The sequence below is a fragment of the Giraffa tippelskirchi genome, chromosome 2, assembly GCF_054371585.1.
Source record: "Giraffa tippelskirchi isolate mGirTip1 chromosome 2, T2T-mGirTip1v1.2.pri, whole genome shotgun sequence".
Lineage (NCBI taxonomy): Eukaryota > Metazoa > Chordata > Mammalia > Artiodactyla > Giraffidae > Giraffa > Giraffa tippelskirchi.
In genome coordinates this window covers 236,580,652-236,602,144 of record NC_137276.1, presented here as the reverse complement: position 1 = coordinate 236,602,144, position 21,493 = coordinate 236,580,652, and positions in this window count along the sequence as shown.

Sequence of the window (21,493 nt, the reverse complement as noted above, 5' to 3'; positions counted from 1 at the left end):
CCCATACTGCAAGTAATGTGCTAATAGTCCCAAAATGAAATATTGCCTAAAACACAACTTGGTAATTTTCCTCACAGTTCAAAGTTATTTGAAAAAGAAGCATCACCTTTTACAAATATTTACTTTGCAACAACGGAAGACGCTGGAAATGATCTGCAATAGCTTCCATTCTGTTCTTTTTAGTGCCATCTTTGAATATTCTTTTGGGGGAAAAAGTGAAGTAAACGGGAAAAAGAAAAAAGCCTTCTTCTTACTCTTTCATGTTCTAATACCAGGTCCCACATAAGGACCTGAATTCTCCTTTCAAATTAGATCATGCTTTATGTACATATGAAATATAAATACATATTTATGTGTGTATATATATATACATATATATATGTCTACAGAGAGAGAGAGAGAAGCTTGGTATCGTGGTCTCATTAGAGAATACACACACCAAAGAAAAGATGTGCACAGAGGCCATAGAGAATTTAAAAGATTTATTTATGATGTATTACTGTAATTTTTAATTTAGACATGCAAATTTTTTAATTTGCACCGACTGCTTTGCCTTAATGGTTTTGATTAATACTTGGAGGTAGTGTTTGTGAAAGAGATTTATACTGTGATTCATCTGCAAAATAATCAAATCATTACCAGCTAATGACAAAGCTGTGAAAAATGATACAGATATTGTGTAACTTCCAGCTATGGCTGAGCACGTGGAGGTGCCCAGTCCTTCCAGCAAATGTGAACTTGTGTTAATAACTGCTGGGAAGTTCGCTCCAGGTCCACTCTAATTTGGCAACAAAAAACATTGATCTTAATAAAGCTGTCTGATAAAAGGAGCAGTGATTAACATCCTGAACCCTCTATTCTGCTGCTCATGCCAAGGTCTCTCTCTCTCTCTCTTTTTTTTTTTCCAGGAATAAAATTCCACTGCACTTCCTGCTTATCGCTCCGTCTCTTCTCAGCCCTCTGCGGGTCTCCAGATAAGGCTACAGACGCCTAAGGAAGGGGACCCAGGGGCCAGAGACAGCACTGCCAGTGGCAGCAGCAGGCAGTATCCCAGGAAAGCACAGCACACGGAATGCCCAGAGTCTCCACCCCTGACAGCCGACACCCACTCCTTCCACAACTCGGAAGCAGGGACTCTTCTCATGGGTCCTTCCTGCCTGGATGCAGCCATTTGGGGCCTGAGTGACACTTTTGTTGTCATGCTAATCCTGACAGAGTCAGCAAAGGTGGAGCAGAAACCTCCAGAGCGTGTCCAGGGTCGGCAGAACTCACTCTCAAACGGTATCAGGAAACTGAAGAGGGCAGGAAGCAGAAACCCACAGATAATCCCAAATCGCATTACAACCATGACAAGTTTCTCCACTGCATCCCTCACCCAAGAGGCTCATGCGAGCAAATTTTGATTTTACCTCCTTTCTGGCTCCCCCTACCTTCAACCAAACAATGAAAATTAATGTTTCTTGCAGTCTGTGCTCTTCCCACACACTCTTTCATTAGTCCTCACCACAAACGTATGACGTATGCATTATTAGTGTTATTATTCCCATTTTACAGATGTAGTGTTCTCAGAGTTAATACAAGAAAACCGGCATGTGATGGAGACAAGACGTATTTCTGGTTTATGCTAGAACCCGACAGTCCCCAGCGGTCAAAATCATGCCTCTGTTTGTCTGAAGTTTCTAATGAAGAATGAAAATACCCAAAATGCAGGGGACAGGACAGTCAGAAGAGAGACAGGATGAAGTGGAGGAAGAAGGCTAAAAAAAAAAAGAAGCTTGGATCAGCCTGGGTTCATACTGAAGCAATCATATTTTAACTCATTATCAAGAAACTCAGTTCCTTTTTTCATTTCAGTTCTCACAAAAGAAAAGCCCAGTGAGTTGATAATCATTAATATTTCATTGAAAAGCAATCCAGATTTTCTCTGATGGTGACATGGACATTCCACTTCATCAGGAAGCCATTTTTACAAACTAAGAAAAAAGCAAGACACCATTCTGGAAAGCACAAGCTGAGACTACTCATCATGATTATTTATTACTCTTTGGGTGCCAACTGAGCCCCCACCACAGAGAGTGAGTTACAGAAGCATCACGCGGAGGCAGACGGTCCCTGTTCCCTGGGTTCACACTCCAGTTTCCATCACATGACTACCGTGGATATTGCATCTTTAATTACTGGTAACTGCAACTGCTGTGGAACCATGAAAGGAAGAACAGAACTTTCGATCATTTTTCTGGACACAAAGACAAATGGGAAAGGAGGCAAGATGTGTAATTAATTCCAATAAGAACTGGAAGAGGAAGACTTTCAGCTTTGGTACCACACACAGCATTTATCAGAAGAGCTTCTCTCCTAGTAGAGCCAGAGACACTGGTTCACAGACAGGAAAGAGGATGCCATTTCATAAAGAACCAGGAGAGGAAAATAAATGTCACGTGGCTCTCATGGCATCATTTTGGTTCAAAGTATCTATGAGAGAAATAGCCATGCAATTTAACCGTGCATGTGGTCCAGGAAGAGTGGAATGAGAGAAGCCAGTAAGTTCAAAGTAAAGTTAAAACTCAAGCCGTTCCGAGTGAGCCAACAGAAGAAGCCCTTGGACAGATGGGCATCTTGTGTGATTCAACACAAGATATAGTACAAGTAATGAGGTTGAAGTATTGAAGGAACGGGAAATACACTCTCAGAGGTAAACGTGTTTCCAAGTTATCAGGATTTAGCTGAATAATTCACTTAATGCTTAGACAAATAATGCTGCTGAGTTCTTGAGAATCACACCACATCTCCACTCCTCAGCTTCCAGGAGCTTCTGTAGCCTGGGCTGAGCAAGTGGTAGGGAAAATTGAATCCCAAATGTATTTGTCATGATTGTTTTAGAGAAGGGAGATGCTCTCCATCCATCTGTAACATGAGAAAAGGGATGAAACTTGACTCTAAGCAACATGAGATACTTTGGGGGAAGGTGAGAACCAAAGCATTACTGCATACAGATTCTAGAAGCAATGCTGTCGTTGCCAACTGATGACAAATATTCTGGAATCTTGTGCACATGGAGTTCCAAGTTCCCTCCACCAACACCTTCCATGCTTAGAGCTTTGGTCATCTCAGAGAACTTCAGCTGTTTTTTATGCAGTCTGTTTTCTCCTTCTGCCAACTCTTATGCAACATTCTGCAGCTCTCTATGATTATCTGCAGTCATTCAGTAAAACCTTCTGAGCTAATGGAAATGTTTTGTATCTGTACTGCCCAATATGGTAGCCAAAAGCCACATGAGGCTAGTGCTACTGAAGAAGTGGATTTGTAATTCTATTTAATATTAACCAATTTGAATTTATAGAGCCACATATGCCTATTGACAGCCATAACAAGCAGTGCAGCTCTAAAGAGAGCAATGAGGATTTTACTGAAGATACGTTAACACAGATGGAGGAGTTTACATTGCACATGCCACAAAATTCTCTTTCCTAGACTCCCTTGCAGCTAGAGCTGACCATCTGACACAATTCAAGCCAATAAAAAGAGAGCTGAGGGACAACATGTTTTCCTTTTCTGTATAAAATCCAATCTTCTATTTGCCCCCCCCTTTTTTTTTTCTCTGCCTCAGGTATGTACATAATACCTACATGTGTAGCAACTATCTTTTTAAAAAGCTTATTTTTATTGAGGTATAGTTAAGTTATAATGTGTGTTAGCTTCTCGTATATGGCAAAGTAGTTTGCATCTGCCAATCCCAGACTCCAAATCCATCCCTCTCCCATCTCCCACCTTGGCAAGCACCAGTCTGTTCTCTAGGCCTGTGAGCCTGTTTGTTTCACAGATAAGTTCATCTGTGTCATATTTTAGATTCCACATATAAGTTATAGCATATAGTATTTGTCTTTCTGTGTCTGATTTACTTCACTTAGTGCGATCATCTTTGGGTCCATCCATGTTGCTGAAAATGCATTAGTTCATTCATTTATAAGCTACTATAACTATATATACACATATATATATGTGTGTGTATATATACTCTTTATTCATCTGTCAGTGGACATTTAAGTTGCTTCTATGTCTTGGCTATTGTAAATAGTGATGCAGTGAACATTGGGGTGAAGATATCTTCTTGAATTATAGTTTTGTCCAGCTATAGTAGCAATCATTTTAAGTGTAAATGGCCCAACATCAAGGTTGGCATAGCAGGAAGTTGGAAAGGGGGTGGGACTTTGAATACTTCCCTCTAGTTCTAGAGCACCAACCTGTGGATTTCTGTGACATGGGACAAATAAATCCCTTGCTTATGTTGGACTATAAAGAAAGCTGAGAGCTAAAGAATTGATGTTTTTGAACTGTGATATTGGAGAAGACTCTTGAGAGTCCCTTGGACTGCAAGGAGAGCCAACCAATCCATCCTAAAGGAAATCAGTCCTGAATATTCATTGGAAGGACTGATGCTGAAGCTGAAACTCTAATACTTTGGCCACCTGACGCAAAGAACTGACTCATTTGATAAGGCCCTGATGTTGGGAAAGATTGAAGGTGGGAGGAGAAGGGGACGACAGAGGATGAGATGGTTGGATGGCATCACGGACTCGATGGAGTAAACTCTGGGAGTTGGTGATGAACAGGGAGGCCTGGCATGCTGCAGCCCATGGGGTCACAAAGAGTTGGACAAAATTGAGTGACTGAACTGAACTGCCTGATTTTCTATGCTTGGAGCCAAACTCATTAATCCTAACCAATGTAGCTAGATACCATTATAAAGGTTTGCCATATAATGACTATCTTGATGTCGACAGGACTGATGTAGAGTCCAGCTGCGATAGCGCTGCTTTCTGCTGCCCATGTCCATTGTCACTCTTCTCTCTAGGACCAGCCCACAGAGATGAAAATATAGATTTCATCAAATGCCCCACCCCTCCCCCCACTTCTCTTCTCTGGGTTGTTTCTCTGTGTTCCTGTCCTTACCTAATCCTTTCGATCTTTCCTGTCTTTCCTCTGCAGTGCTTCTGCCTTGGTTCATCACTTTTGTGATACCTTCTTAAAACTGGGGGATGGAGGGAAGCTAAGCTCTGCTAGAAGGATTGTAGTCACAGGGGAAAGAAGGAGAAGAAGATATCTGGTCATTATAAGGATGTCCCCTCCCATAAAAATCTTTTTGGCAATTCATCTTCTCTATGTGTCTAGAAAAGGGTTCCCCTGCTCTCACTTCTGAGATCTTGTTCTCGAGATATTTTCTTTTCAGTGACTCTTAACAGGGCATCTACCACACACGAAGCCTCTGATTGGCCCTTACGTGTATATAGATTCTTGTAATCCTCAGAACAAGCCAAGGAAGTAAAGCTTAGAAAGACGCGTGGGGACAAGGGTAGTCTTTTGAGACAAATCCACACACTGTATCTCTAGATAGACCTTCACTAAACCTGTTAAAAATTCTTCGTCTTCCATGTATCCCAACAGCGTCTACAGTTTCCACTCTACAGATTAGGAAAATGAGGCTCAGTATGAACACCTGGTCTTAATAAGGGATGGTGGCAGGACCTCTGGCTGCAGGGTGGATTTTTTCCAGTGGAAACGGAGGAGGCTTGGGATTTCTTCTCCCACATGGCCCTGTCTAGTGCCAACGGCTGGACACGGGGGCTCCGTTTCCCTCCCCAAAAGAGCTCCGTTGGAGGGGAAAGGGTGAGAGAGCACAGCAGAGGGGATCCCCGATGATTGGAGAAGCAGGAAGCCCGTGCTCTGCTGTGCCAGGATGCCTGGCAGAAAGGCGCTTTCCCTCTGCGACATCTCCCAGGATGTCAAAGGTAGTAATGCACTTCCCAGCCCCGTGGGAAGCTTTGAGGGTTAATTCTTGTTTAAAGTTGTTTCTGGGGCTTCCCTGGCCATCCAGTGGCTGAAACTCTGTGCTTCCACTGCAGGGGGCACATGTTCCATCCCTGGTCGGGGAACATGCCACATGGCCAAAGAAAAAGTAGGCTCTGATCCAGCAGTGAAAGAGCCTCTTATGTTCTTTTTTTTTCCCTCTGGTTCCTCTTTCTACAGAGATGACTCATGAAAAGAAGATGGGGCAAGATGTAGGGTGGAGGGAAAATGGAGACAGTGGCTGAGAGCAAGTAGAAAGCAGGATAGAACAGGACCAGGAGAGCAGCATCATGATTCTAGAAATCATGTGACCAGGAACCACTGGAAGAAGATGTTCAGATAGTCCTTCCTTTCCCCAGACACGCAAAAATGCGACAGGGTTTTCTCCCAACTGACACCATCCCATCCCAAAGAAGGAAATCCAGTATCGACATTTGATAAGTGCGCTTCAGAGGTCAAATTAAAAGTGCAGTCTGGGGTCCTGTTTGTCCAGGCCTCTGCCCCTTGGTACAGCTCCCTCCAGGAAAAAGAAGGGAAGGTCATTCAGTCCTTGGACATTTGGGCTTAGATGAGGTCCCAAAGCTGAAATAGTTCTCATAAAATCTTTCAGAAAGTTACAGGCTTCTCGGTATTGTTTTCCCTCCTTTTCTTTGTCTACCGTGGTATCTGATTTTCCCTTTTCCTCTTTTTCTAATTTGAAAGAATGAGTGTGAAAACATAAGGGCAAATCCTTTTCAGGGTCAACTCAGCAACTGAGCAGCCCAAAGTCACTTCTCATGATGGAATTTAAGGAAATGAGAGACCCTGAGGGCCAAAGGGCTTTGAGGGCTTTTCAAATCCACACCATATAACTATTACTAGCCCTTCACTGAATTAGTAGAGAATTCATCCTCATGTGTATATACCAATTGCATCTTTATTCCCAATAGAGAGCAGGTACCTTGCAGTCTTAGATGATGAAACAAATAGTCTACCCTCCTAGACACTGGTGAAATGTACACTGGATGGGGAAAAGGGAACATGATTCCCACGCTAAATCTTTCAAGAAGAGGAAGCACAAGAAAGAGGCAAGTTTCTAATTTGGGCAAGGAGAGTGCACCCCAGGCTTTTCTTGGGACACTACGTACAGTTGCTCATTCTGTGCACTGCACAAAAGGACTGGCCAAGGCCAAAAAGGGCCAGAACTTGGCACCCCTTGCTTGTCAAAATGAGAGCCAGGGGCCCATGTCTATCCAGAGGTGATGTCTTTTACTAATTCACACAAAGGCGGTGTATTTTGATGTGGCCAAGTTTTCCTAGCTGGCAAGAAAATATCTGTGCTTCTGATTCACTGTTCACATGCAGTTGTGATGAGCAGGTGTGGCCCAGAAGAAAAGAGAATCACTTCAATACAGCTCTTTATTTAACTGGTGGATTAAATAAAATGTTGTATCATTGATTTCCGAGCACTAAACTATCCAGAGATGTTGCCGGTGTCTATTTAATAGAACTGCCAAAAAACAATTAATTTTTTCATATAAAACACACCTAGAAAATTGAGCAAATTTCATCAAAATGTTTTAAGTGCCAGAAATGATTCCAATCTAATAAAACATTAAGGCCTTGCATCGTCTGTACTGCGCATGCGACAGACCTCCATTAACGACACAGTTGGAACCTAGTTTCTAAATCTTTTGCACAAAATCACCAATTTAGGTTCTGATGAGAAACCTTTGGGAAGGGTCTCTTTGTAAATAAAGCAACCAATCTCTTAAAATAAGGTTGGCCAGGAGGGGCGGCTCCTTGAAGGTCTGAGAGGCATCTTCGCTGATCAAATGCTGAGGTGGGCCTGTACCACCAAGCTGTTGTAACAGAATCTGTTGGTGCCTGCCTGCGGCTGAGTGACAGCAGTGTGCAATCAAAGAGGCGACGCAGATACACATCAGACGGGGAACCCAGAAATAAGCCGTGGAACGGGAATATTTTGGAACCTAAATGGACCTTGGCACAAAACACTTTGAAACTGCCATTTTGCCGAGCCTGATCATTTCTGCTTGTTGCTTGTTGGGAAGGAAAAAGGAAGGAAGAGCTGGAGAGGAGAAAGGTTAGTACGTGGGGGGTGCATCCTACGCTCCAGGCACAGAGAGCTTTGCATACATCGTGGGATCTGACCCTCAGGCTCACCATACGACGTAGGGTGGATTATGCCTGTTACCGATGGGAAAACTACATGTCCAGAAGTAAAATAACCTGCTCAAGGCCACACAGCTAATAAGCGACAGAGCCTGAACGGAAATCTACAGCCAGAGCTGTGAAGCTGAGAACCTCCCACTGCTTGTATTTCCCGGCTGCGGTAGAAATCCGGGGTCAGCGTCTCCTTCCGTCGCAGCCCGGATGCCCTCCTTATCTGATGGTTTCTGAGGACGTGAGAGGAGCTGTCCTCGTGAGTGCCCTCCACCCGTCCACCTCCTCTCTCCAGGGGAGAATCCACCTTATTCAGAGGGCACACTCCCGTGAAAAGCTAGGCTGGGTTTAACTAGATGATGAACCAGCAGCTCATTTTTCTAAGCAACTTTTGTGAACCTTGGGGCCAGAATACTGGGATAGGAAGTTCAGGAGCCTCGCTAGCCTCCCAAGGTGGGTGCTCTCCACCCACATAAGATGAGGGGCCAGGCTACGTGGAGGGCTTCCCAGGGGGCTCGGTGGTAAAGAATCTGCCCACCAATGCAGGAGATGCGGGTTCAGTCCCTGGGTTGGGAGGACCCCCTGGAGGAGGAAATGGCAGCCCACTGCAGTATCCTTGCCTGGAGACGCCCATGGACAGGGGGACCTGGCGGGCTACAGTCCATAGGGTCACAGTCGAACACGACTTAGCCACCGAGTATGTACAGCACCGCAGGCTACGTGGGGCTCGTGTAACACCTGCCGTCCCCAGACGGTATTCACCAGGGATGAAAGTCAAGCTCCCCCTCTGAGCAAGGGAGCAGATTTACAAGAAAGCGAGTGGTGTTCTCCGAGGGGGGTGAACCCACTTTATGTAAACCTGAAAGATCAGTTAGAGTTCCCAGAATTCACCCCCAGAGTCTGCCCCCGAACTCAGCGAGTGCGGGACTGTGAGAAACAGTGTCAATGGACTCAAAACAAAACAAGGCTCACCTGATTACGGGTTTCATTATGAACCTCGGGTTTTTTTACAGCTCGTGACATCACGTCGCTTTGAAACACTGGGAAGGGAGGAGGGGCTGGCGTCTTGATTTGATGCAATCAGGATCTTGGTGCGTTAGCAGACCTCCCATCAACATCACACAAGACCTCGGGGCCCTTTCGCTCCACGAGCCGTCCCTGGCGCGCTCCCCCTCCCAGAGTGGTTCCCTACCACGCTGGATCTGTGTTCTTTTCAAAGGCAGCCTTAGATCCTGCCTGAGAGCACACGCATCCTCAGAGAATGTCGCGCGGAAGCTGCCGGCAGTCGAAAGCAGCTCTGAGGCGCGTCCCAGCCTCCACCCACCATAGGCCCTTTGTGTTTGGGATCCGGAGGAGCCTGCCTGCTCAGAGTACGGCCCACGGATGAGGAGAGCAGGCCTCAGCGGGGAGCTCGCAGAAACTGCAGAATCCTGGGACTTCCCTGGCAGTTCAGTGGTTAAGATTTGATGCTTCCACTGCAGGGAGCATGGGTTTGATCCCTGGTGTGGGAACTAAGATCCCACATGCTGCGCAGCGGGGAGCCAAAAATAAATAAGTAAATAAAAAGAATAGAAATTAAAAAAAAAAATGTACAGAATCACCAGTCCTCTCCTAGCCCTAGTGGATCAAATGCTGCTTTTTTTTTTTTTTTTAAGCAAGATCTCCAGATGATTTGTTTGCACCTTAAAATGTGAAAGTGCCAACAGTGGTTCTCCAATGGTGTCTCCAGTTCAGTTCAGTCGCTCAGTCATGTCCGACTCTTTGCGACCCCATGAATCAGCACGCCAGGCCTCCCTGTCCATCACCAACTCCCGGAGTTCACCCAAACCCATGTCCATTGAGTCGGTGATGCCATCCGAACATCTCATCCTCTGTCGTCCCCTTCTCCTCCTGCCTTCAATTTTTCCCAGCATCAGGGTCTTTTCCAATGAGTCAGCTCCGTGCATCAGGTGGCCAAAGGATTGGTGTCTCCAGGACCAGTAACATCAGAATCACCAGCAATTTATCATAAATGCAGAAACTCAGTTCTACCACATCAAGATTTCTGTCTTAGTGAAACCACAGGAAAAGTGGGAAAGCACTGGTCAGGGTCAGGCACACCTGGGTTTCAGCCTTGGCATTACCACTGACAAGGTGTTTGATTTTAGACCAAGTATGTAACTCTTGGAGCTTCAGTTTCTTCAATAGCAAAAATAAAGCTAAAAGGTCCTTCACTCAGGAAATTCAAAGGGATTAAATGAGGTCATTGTAGGGAAAGCTCTTTGCACAAGGCTAATGAATATTAAGCACTTACTAAATAGTTGTTTTTAGTTATTTGTTCCTCTTGTCTATCATTCTCTACCCTAGAGATATTTCCATGAGGACTTTCTGGGTCCCTTCCAGCTTTAACATGCTCCAATTTGACAATTAGTTCATTTTTCTTAAAGTTGCTGAGTAGCCACTAAACAGCCACTAGCTCTGTAACTGTAATAGAAACAAGAGTGGATAAGAGTTGGTTCCTCATCGGGGTCCAACTTTTTCTCTTACTGGGTTGAATTTTGTCTCCAATGTGAAACAGAAGCAGCAGGAGGGCAGAGACCAGGGCGCACCCCCTCAGTGTCTCCCACGGGAAAAGTCGAGACGCTAACTCGAAGGAACGCAGAGCAGTCATGGCCCCTGTCCTCGGGGAGTGTGCTTAATGAACCAGGGAGGGCAACAGATAAAGGTATCATTGCAATGGATGTGTTATAAGTATCATGAAGTGTTGTGAATAGGACTGTAAGAGCAAGAAGAGAAAGATAATCAAATCCTGGAGATGGTGAAAGTGCAGTTAGGGGTGCAAAATTGTAGAGATGGCCTGCAAGCAGAGACTTGGAAAGGAGGAACAGCAGTTGATCAAGGGAAAAGGAACCCAGGCCCAAGCGTTGGTAAATGCAAGAGGCCTGCAGCAGACAGGATGTGAAGACGGGACTAGAGCCCAGTCAGGCAGGGGCGTCCTGTGGACGCTGGGGGGGTGTGGAGCCAGATCTGGGATCCCAGGCCACTGATTGTCATGTAATTTAGGGAGGACAAGCCACCATTGAATAAGCCCACAGACATAGGTGACTAGAGCAAATCTCACTATGAACCACTCACGCGTAAGCTCCAAACACTGAGGAGGGGTCCAGTAACGTTTGTGATTAAGCACACGTGCATAAACGGATGAAACATGCAAAGCAGAGGAACTGATGATGTAACAGATGTGAAAGCTACAGCCCAGGAAAAGGACCTTGCCAAAGAATGCAGGGTATCGCTCTTCCAAATGCCCCTTCTGTCTCCTGCATTTAAAACTTTTCTGCAACTGCTGAATTTTCCTATCTACATACACATTTGCTGTATTATCTTATGTCTTTACTGCCCATGTCTCTAGTACCATTTATAGCAAAACATTTAGCTGTCGGTTCTTGCTATATTCACTTCCTGTTTTCTCATTTTCCTCTCTTAAAAAAAGTCAAAAATACTATTAATACACTAAAGAATATATATAATGTATACATAAATCATACAGCTTAATGATTAAAGTGGATGCCCCACAAGTGTCCCACCTAACTCAACTATTATTAGAACTATTAGAACTTCATCAATTAAATTGAAGAGATTTGTGTTATTGTTTTTCATTCCACCCACCATCTCCACAAACTGAGGCAATAATAACTGAATTTTTTTGTTTATCATTTACTTTCCTTTGCACATGGTTTTGTCACAGATGCTTATGTATCTAAACAGCACAAATTTAATTTTACCTGACTTTTTGTCCCTTATAAAAATGGAAAATCAACAGTGCAAAATCACTTTCAAATGGAATTGCCAATGGCAAAATATCCAAACTTTTAGAAGCAAATACTGAGCAATATCTTTATGATTTCCATTTAGGGAGAGATGTTTTAAATAAGACATAAAAACACACATGGTTAAAAGGGAAAAAGACTTCTTCCTCATATATGTAAAACCACCTTTCTCTCACTCCTTTCCAGATGTCACACTGTCAAGCATTTGAAGCATCAGTGATTCTTCCTTTTGAGTTAAACATAACCCTAACACTATGGAATTCCTTTAAAACACAAGTATGCTTCAGAGATTGGTAATATATTAAGCCTCTGCTGTATGTGGGGACTCAGACTCTAAGACAAAAATTAGCATGCACAAATTATATTAAGGAGGGTTCTTAATATCCACAAGATATCCACAAGAGAAAGAAGCAGGGTTCACACAGGGAGAAGATGAGCTGTGGCGCAGTCTCAGGGGAGAGCTCAGCCAGGGTCACAGGGTTTCAAAGCTGGGATAGTGTCTTATCTTCAATAAAGGAGGCAAGAATATACAATGGAGAAAAGACAATCTCTTTAACAAGCGGTGCTGGGAAAATGGGTCAACCACTTGTAAAAGAATGAAACTAGAACACTTTCTAACACCACACACAAAAATAAAATCAAAATGGATTAAAGATCTAAACATAAGACCACAAACTATAAAACTCCTAGAAGAAAACATAGGCAAAACACTCTCCAACATAAACCACAGCAGGATCCTCTATGACCCACCTCCCAGAATATTGGAAATAAAAGCAAAAATAAACAAATGGGACCTAATTAAAATTAAAAGCTTTTGCACAACAAAGGAAACTATAAGCAAGGTGAAAAGACAGCCTTCAGGATGGGAGAAAATAATAGCAAACGAAGCAATGGACAAAGAATTAATCTCAAAAATATACAAGCAACTCCTGCAGCTCAATTCCAGAAAAATAAACTACCCAATCAAAAAGCGGGCCAAAGAACTAAACAGACATTTCTCCAAAGAAGACATACAGATGGCTAACAGACACATGAAAAGATGCTCAACGTCACTCATTATCAGAGAAATGCGAATCAAAACCACAATGAGGTACCATCTCACGCCAGTCAGAATGGCTGCTATCCAAAAGTCTACAAGCAATAAATGTTGGAGAGGGTGTGGAGAAAAGGGAACCCTCTTACACTGTTGGTGGGAATGCAAACTAGTACAGCCACTATGGAGAACAGTGTGGAGATTCCTCAAAAAACTGGAAATAGAACTGCCATATGACCCAGCAATCCCACTGCTGGGCATACACACTGAGGAAACCAGACTTGAAAGAGACACGTGTACCCCAATGTTCATTGCAGCACTGTTTATAATAGCCAGGACATGGAAGCAGCCTAGATGCCCATCAGCAGATGAATGGATAAGGAAGCTGTGGTACATATACACAATGGACTATTACTCAGCCATTAAAAAGAATACATTTGAATCAGTTCTAATGAGGTGGATGAAACTGGAGCCTATTATACAGAGTGAAGTAAGCCAGAAAGAAAAACACCAATACAGTATACTAACATATATATATGGAATTTAGTAAATCAGTAAAGATACCCTGTATATGAGACAGCAAAATAGACACAGATATATAGAGCAGTATTATGGACTCTATGGGAGAGGGCGAGGGCAGGATGATATGGGAGAATGCCACTGAAGCATGTAAATTATCATATGTGAAACGAATCGCCAGTCCAGGTTCGATGCATGATACAGGGTGCTCGGGGCTGGCGCACCAGGATGACCCAGAGGGATGGGATGGGGAGGGAGGTTGGAGGGGGTTTTGGAAGGGGAACACATGTACACCCATGGTGGATTCATGTCAATGTATGGCAAAACCAATACAATATTGTAAAGTTAAAAAACATAAATAAACTAATTTAAACAATAAAAAAAAAAAAAAAGCTGGGATGGGATTTCAGTTATTCTAAGCTGTAGCACAGAGGCTTTTATCCCATTTCCACCAGTATTGAATGTAGTTGACCTTGGGCAAGATCACTGTCTTCAGCCAAGGCCATTTCTTTAGGAGATTGACATATAGGAGATCTCTGCAGGCAGTCCTTCCAGTATCTGGGAATACATATTCTCATCCCTGAAGGGAATTCTGGGTGGCATATCACAACACCCACCAAAGTCCCTCAACTTTAGATAGACTGAGGATATCTGATGTCTTCTTGAGCCTGGGGAGGCCTAATGACAAAAGAACATTAGGCTTGGGTATGCTAATAAAAGAGTATGAGAAGCAAGTTGGCCCTGAAAGCAACTTGATATGGAGACAGTTGGGAATAGAGCCTTTGCTGGGTCATGGTTATTAAGTTAGGATTATGCAATGCACCAAATTTCTTTACAGCTTCAAAATACTTTCCAGAACCCACCTTGATCCTTGATTCTTATGAGGACTGAATCACCCAACTAGCAGACCGAAGTATGTTCTTAGAAAACCAGCCCCACAAGAGAAACCATCCTCCCACCCACCAGAAAAAGTTCACTTTGCAAACTTACCCAGAATTTTACAATCAGAAAATCTAGAAAGAAACTGTCTTTATTGTAATGTGAACAAAAGTGTTGAATCATTTTGAAAAATAGAATTTTATACTTCATATTACCAGGTGGGAGAGAGGCACTGAGGCATGGAGGGTAACTTGACCTTTCTAAGACTCTGGTTCCTTAATCTCTTAATTAGAGCCATGCCTCAAATGGAAACCCTGAACGTCAGGTAATAGGCAGCAAAAGCAGCTCAATAAGATAGAGGCAGGCTTACAGTGGCCATAATGGAACCCAGAGCCATCTGAACAAACAACACTGCAATTACCAACAGTCCCAGAACTCTGCTTTGCAATTTTTCAGAGGTGAGAAGATTTTCAGAATTTTTTTTAAATGACCAAAAAGAGAGAAATAAAGCCATTAAGAAATAGCCAGTCCTCCCTTTATGCTGACTTGCTATTGCTTCACTCAGGCTGAGCAAGTAAAAACAATTGCAACGGAATGTGAACATGAAGAAGATGAAATGACTCATCTTAATTATTCTTAAGAATGACAGTGTTCAATAAGCAGCATTTCTGCAAGATATTTATAGGTTTCTCACTTACAAAGGGGGATGGGGAGCTCTTTCAAATGTTTTTGGGAAACATCGCATATTGTATCTCTCTCCCACATAGTCACAGTAACTTACTGAGAGATCTGAGAAGTTCTGCAGCCAAGAAACCTTCTCAAGCTGGTTGAAGCATGCAGTCCTCAAGAGTGAACCCCAAAATACATGTCCCTTGGAATACCCACTAACATATTGCCAAATTAGTATATGAAGAGCACAGTTAGGAAATTCTTGGTCTAACTCTACCTATTCTATTTACAGATAAGCAGTTTAAGGATAAGAAAGGAAAGAGGACCTTCCCAAGGGCATAGCCTTTGTTAGAGGAAGACTCAGGGCAAGAGCCCTAGCTCCACAGGTTTCCAACCCGTATTCCCTTCCCAATCCAACCCATAGAAGAGAGTCAGATTTGCTATTTAATAAATGGCCTATTGGTTGAGAGTTGATCTAAGAGATGGCTATAGGATCCACCTTAAGTAGAAAGCTTTTTTCATTGTTTTTCTTATTTTCAGGGTTATTATAAGATTTCTTATTTATAGAGTTGCACAGGATTTTTTTTTTCTTCATAGAGTACTTCCGACCCTGCTCTGAAACAGGGAGATGGAGACAAAGAGAAGCTAAATATAATTCAGCTTAATGTGAAAGATTATCTACATAGGCCATTGAAGTCTGTGTGGGCCCCTTGAGAGACGTTGAGATTTCCTCTGGGAAGATAGCTGATTGACTTGGAGGTGGGACACAGGAACAGAGGAAGAAAGAATTTCAGGGGGAGACAGTAGAACTCCAGCAACGTGGCTGCGGAACAGGCTCCAGGGAGAGAAACCGCTGGAGAGAGCTCTGTGTGATGGCCTCTTATGAAGGAACTCTGGCTTCCTGATTTGAAATAGCCTCCTGTTCTGTGCTGTGGTGCCCTTCTGTGCTGCCCTCACCACGTTCCACCCCACCTTCACTCCCAGGGCCCTTTCGTGAAGGGAATAAAGAAATATCAGCCTTGGAGCAGCCTGCTTTGGTGAGTGAAGCAGGGGCTGGGCCTACATCTGGAGGGCAGAGTACAACAGAAAAGCTTGGAACTCTCAGGGAGGTGGTGCCAGGAAGCCAGAGAAGCCAAAAGGGAGCCCAGAGTCAGTGAGAGGGCAGAAAGCAACTCCCTCTGTAAGCATCTGCCCCTACCCAAAAGTTTTCATATATATTAGAGAAAGGACTGAACTTCTCTATCCACTACAAGGTAGAGACTCAAATTAATTTATTTGGCTACTTAGAGTGCCTGACGAACTATGGATGGAGGTTCATGACATTGTACAGAAGATAGGAATCAAGACCATCCCCAAGAAAAAGAAATGCAAAAAAGAAAAATGGCTATCTGAGGAGGCCTTACAAATAGCTGTGAAAAGAAGAGAAGTGAAAAGCAAAGGAGAAAAGGAAAGATATACCCATTTGAATGTAGAGTTCTGAAGAATAGCAAGGGGAGATAAGAAAACCTTCCTCAGCGATCAATGCAAAGAACTAGAGGAAAACAATAGAATGAGAAAGACTAGAGATCTCTTCAAGAAAATGAGAGATACCAAGGGAACATTTCATACAAAGATGGGCTCAATAAAGGACAGAACTGGTAGGGGCCTAACAGAAGCAGAAGATATTAAGAAGAGGTGGCAAGAATACACAGAAAAACTGTACAAAAAAGATCTTCATGGCCCAGATAATCACGGTGGTGTGATCACTCACCTAGAGCCAGATATCCTGGAATGTGAAGTCACGTGGGCCTTAGGAAGCATCACTACGAACAAAGCTAGTGGAGGTGATGGAATTCCAGTTGAGCTATTTCAAATCCTAAAATATGACACTGTGAAAGTGCTGCACTCAATATGCCAGCAAATATGGAAAACTCAGCAGTGGCCACAGGACTGGAAAAGGTCAGGTTTCATCCCAATCCCAAAGAAAGGTAATGTCAAAGAATGCTCAAAGTACCACACAATTGCACTGGACTTCCCTGGTGGCTCAGACGGTAAAGCGTCTGCCTACAATGTGGGAGACCTGGGTTCAGTCCCTGGGTCGGGAAGATCTCCTGGAGAAGGAAATGGCAACCCACTCCAGTATTCTTGCCTGGAAAATCCAATGGGCAGAGGAGCCTGGTAGGCTACAGTCCATGGGGTTGCAAAGAGTCGGACACGACTGAGTGACTTCACTTCACTTCACATGCTAGTAAAGTAATGCTCAAAATTGTCTACACCAGGCTTAAGCAATACGTGAACTGTGAACTTTCAGATGTTCAAGCTGGTTTTAGAAAAGGCAGAGGAACCAGAGATTAAATTGCCAACATCCGATGGATCATCAAAAAAGCAAAAGAGTACCAGGAAAACATCTATTTCTGCTTCATTGACTATGCCAAAGCCTTTGACTGTGTGGATCACAATAAACTGTGGAAAATTCTGAAAGAGGTGGGAATACCAGACAACCTGACCTGCCTCTTGAGAAATCTGTATGCAGGTCAGGAAGCAGAAGTTAGAACTGGACATGGAACAACAGACTGGTTCCAAATAGGAAAAGGAGTATATTGTCATCCTTCTTATTTAACTTATATGCAGAGTACATCATGAGAAACGCTAGGCTAGAGGAAACGCAAGCTGGAAAAAAGATTGCCAGGAGAAATATCAATAACCTCAGATATGCAGATGACACCACCCTTATGGCAGAAAGTGAAGAAGAACTAAAGAGCCTCTTGATGAAAGTGGAAGAGGAGAGTGAAAAAGTTGGCTTAAAGCTCAACATTCGGAAAACTAAGATCATGGCATCTGGTCCCATCACTTCATGGCAGATAGATGGGGAAACAGTGGAAACAGTGGCTGACTTTATTATTCTGGGCTCCAAAATCACTGCAGATGGTGACTGCAACCATTCATGAAATTAAAAGATGCTTGCTCCTTGGAAGGAAAGTTATGACCAACATAGACAGCATAATAAAAAGCAGAGACATTACTTCGCCAACAAAGGTCTGTCTACTCAAGGCTATGGTTTTTCCAGTGGTCATGTAGGGATGTGACAGTTGGACTATAAAGAAAGCTGAGCACCGTGGAATTGATGCTTTTCAACTGCGGTGTTGGTGAAGACTCTTGAGAGTCCCTTGGACTGCGAGCAGATCCAACCAGTCCATCCTAAAGGAGATCAGTCCTGGGTGTTCATTGGAAGGACTGATGTTGAAGCTGAAAGTCCAATACTTTGACCACCTGATGCGAAGAGCTGACTCATTGGAAAAGACCTTGATGCTGGCAAAGATTGAGGGCAGGATGAGAAGGGGACGACAGAGGATGAGATGGTTGGATGGCATCACCGACTTGATGGACATGGTTTTGGGTAAACTCCGGGAGTTAGTGATGGACAGGGAGGCCTGGTGTGCTGCAGTTCATGGGGTCACAAAGAGTCAGACACGACTAAGTGACTGAACTGAACTGAAGTACACAATGAGATGGCACAAGGAATACTGTGTGAAGAAAATCACTCAATATACCTCACTTTTCCAACTGAATTGATCACAACTGGTTTCCATCACCACCTAGTCACAGCACTTCATCCTTCCTTGTTGTGCTTTGTGGGGTCCTTTGTGGATCCAGTCCCCTTCACCCACCAGAGTAGTGGTCTGCAAGACCAGTACATACCACAAAATGGACCTGTCCTTCCTGCTCCCTGATGAGATACCCTTAGGACTGAATAGCAAGACTAGTGGGAAACGGCCCAGAGAAGACTAAGAAAATGAACACATTTCATTTCAAGATTAAAATGCTAAGGAGAAGTCAAAATTAAAAGTTTTTAAAATGCTGAGGAGTCTAAAACAATCACATATATGTATAGAGATTGCATACAAAAGAAAAAGAAAAAGGGAATCCAAATACAACACTAAAGTTAGTTATCAGCTCCTAAGAGAACAAAAGAAGATGAAGGGGAAAATGATCGTAAAAACAGCCCCCAAACAATTAACAAAATGGCAATGAGGATATTTATATTCATAATCACCTTAAATGTAAATGGATTAAATACTCTGACCAAAAGACAAAGAGCGACTGAGTGGATACAGAAATAAGACCTATCTATACTCTGTCCCCTGGACTACTGGATCTCCCCTTGAGATCAAAACCAGTCCATTCTTAAAGAAGTCAATCCTGAATATTCATTGGAAGGGCTGATGCTGAAGCTCCAACACTTTGGCCATCTGATGCTAAGAGCTGACTCATTAGAAAAGACCCCGATGCTGGGAAAGATTAGAAGCAGGAGGAGAAGGCAACAACAGAGGATGAGATGGTTGGATGGCATCACCGACTCATGTCCATGAGTTTGAGCAAACTCTGGGAGATGATTAAGGACAAGGAAGCCTGGCATGCTGCAGTCCATGGGTCACAAAGTGTCAGACACAACTGAGAAACTGAACAATAATACACTGTCTACAAGAGACGTGTACACGCTGTCAATAGTTGCACTACTACAATACACTGTCTACTTCAGAGCTAGAGACACCTACAGACTGAAAGTGAGGAAATGGAAAAAGTTATTTCATGAAAATGAAAATCAAAATAAAGCCAGTGTGACAACATTTATATCAGACAAACAGACTGTAAAATAAAGACTATCACAAGAAACAAAGGGTACTCTAAAATGATCAAGGGATCAATTCAAGAAGAATATACAATGATTGTAAATATATATACACCCAATAGAAGCACCTATTCATATATAAAGCAAATACTAACAGACCCAAAGGGATAAATTGACAATAACACAATAATAGTTGGGGATTGTAACACCCGCTTACATCAGTGGACAGCCATCCAAATGGAAAAATCAATAAAGAAACACTAGGGGCTCAGTGATAAATTCACCTGCAAACGCAGGAGACATAGGAGACACAGGTTCTAGACCGTGGTTGGAAAGATCCCCTGGAATAGGAAATGGCAACCCACTTCATTATTCTTGTCTGGAAAATTCCATGGATAGAGGAGTCTGGAGGGCTACAGTCCATGGCATGGCAAAGAGTCAGACATGACTGAGTGACTAACACTTTCACTTTACTTCACTTCAAGGAGGTAAAAGACCTGTACCGGGAAAACTGCAAGATACCGATAAAGGAAACCGAAGATGACACAAGCAGACGGAAATAGACACCATACTCTTGAATCAAAGAATCAATATTGTTAAAATGACCACGCTACCCCAAGGCAACCAACAGGTTCAATGCAATCCCTATCAAAATGCCAATGGCACTTTTCACAGGACTAGAACACATATTTTAAAATTTGTATGGAAATATACAAGACCCTGAATACTCAAAACAATCTTAAGAAAGAAGAATGGAACTGGAGGAATCATGCTTCTTGACTTCAGACTATACTACAAAACTACAGTAATCAAAGCAGTATGGTACTAGCCCAAAACAGACACATAGATCAATGACACAGAATAGAGAGCCCCCAAATAAACTCAGGGCTTCCCTGGTGGCTCAGCTGGTAAGGAATCCACCTGCAATGGGGGAGACCTGGGTTCAATACCTGGGTTGGGAAGATGCCCTGGAGAAGGGAAAGGCTACCCACTCCAGTATTCTGGCCTGGAGAATTCCATGGACTGTATAGTCCATGGGGGTCACAAAGAGTTGGACATGACTGAACGACTTCCACTTTCTTCACTTTCAAATAAACCCACAGAGCATGGCCAACTAAACTACAGTAAAGAAGGCAAGACTATACAATGGAGAAAAGCCATCTTCACTAACTGGTGCTGGAAAAACTGAACACCTACATGTAAAAAGAATCAAATTTGAATATTCTCTAATACTATACCCAAAATGGATTAAAGATGTAAATGTAAGACTGGAAACCATAAAACTCCTAGAGAAAAGCACAGGCAGAATACTCTTTGACATAAATTGTAGCAGTATTTTTTGGATTCACCACCTAGAGTTATAAAAATAAAAGCAAAAATAAACAGTTCAGTGCATTTCAGTTGCTCAGTCATGTCCAACTCTTTGTGACCCCATGAACCACAGCACGCCAGGCCTCCCTGCCCATCACCAACTCCTGGAGGCTATCCAAACTCATGTCCATTGAGTCAGTGATGCCATCCAACCAATCCTCTGTTGTCCCCTTCTCCTCCTGCCCTCAATCTTTTCCAGCATCAGGGAAAGATTTTCAGTGAGTCACCTCTTCACATCAGGTGGCCAAATTATTGGAGTTTCAGCTTCAATATCAGTCCTACCCAGGAACACCCAGGACTGATCTCCTTTAGGACGGACTGGTTGGATCTCCTTGCAGTCCAAGGGACTCTCAAGAGTCTTTTCCAACATCACAGTTCAAAAGCATCAATTCTTCAGCACTCAGCTTTCTTTATAGTCCAACTCTCACATCCCTACATGACTACTGGAAAACCCATACGCTTGACTAGATGGACCTTTGTTGACAAAGTAATGTCTCTGATTTTAATATGCTGTCTAGGTTGGTCATAACTTTCCTTCCAAAGAGTAAGCGTCTTTTAATTTCATGGCTGTAGTCACCATCTGCAGTGATTTTGGAGCCC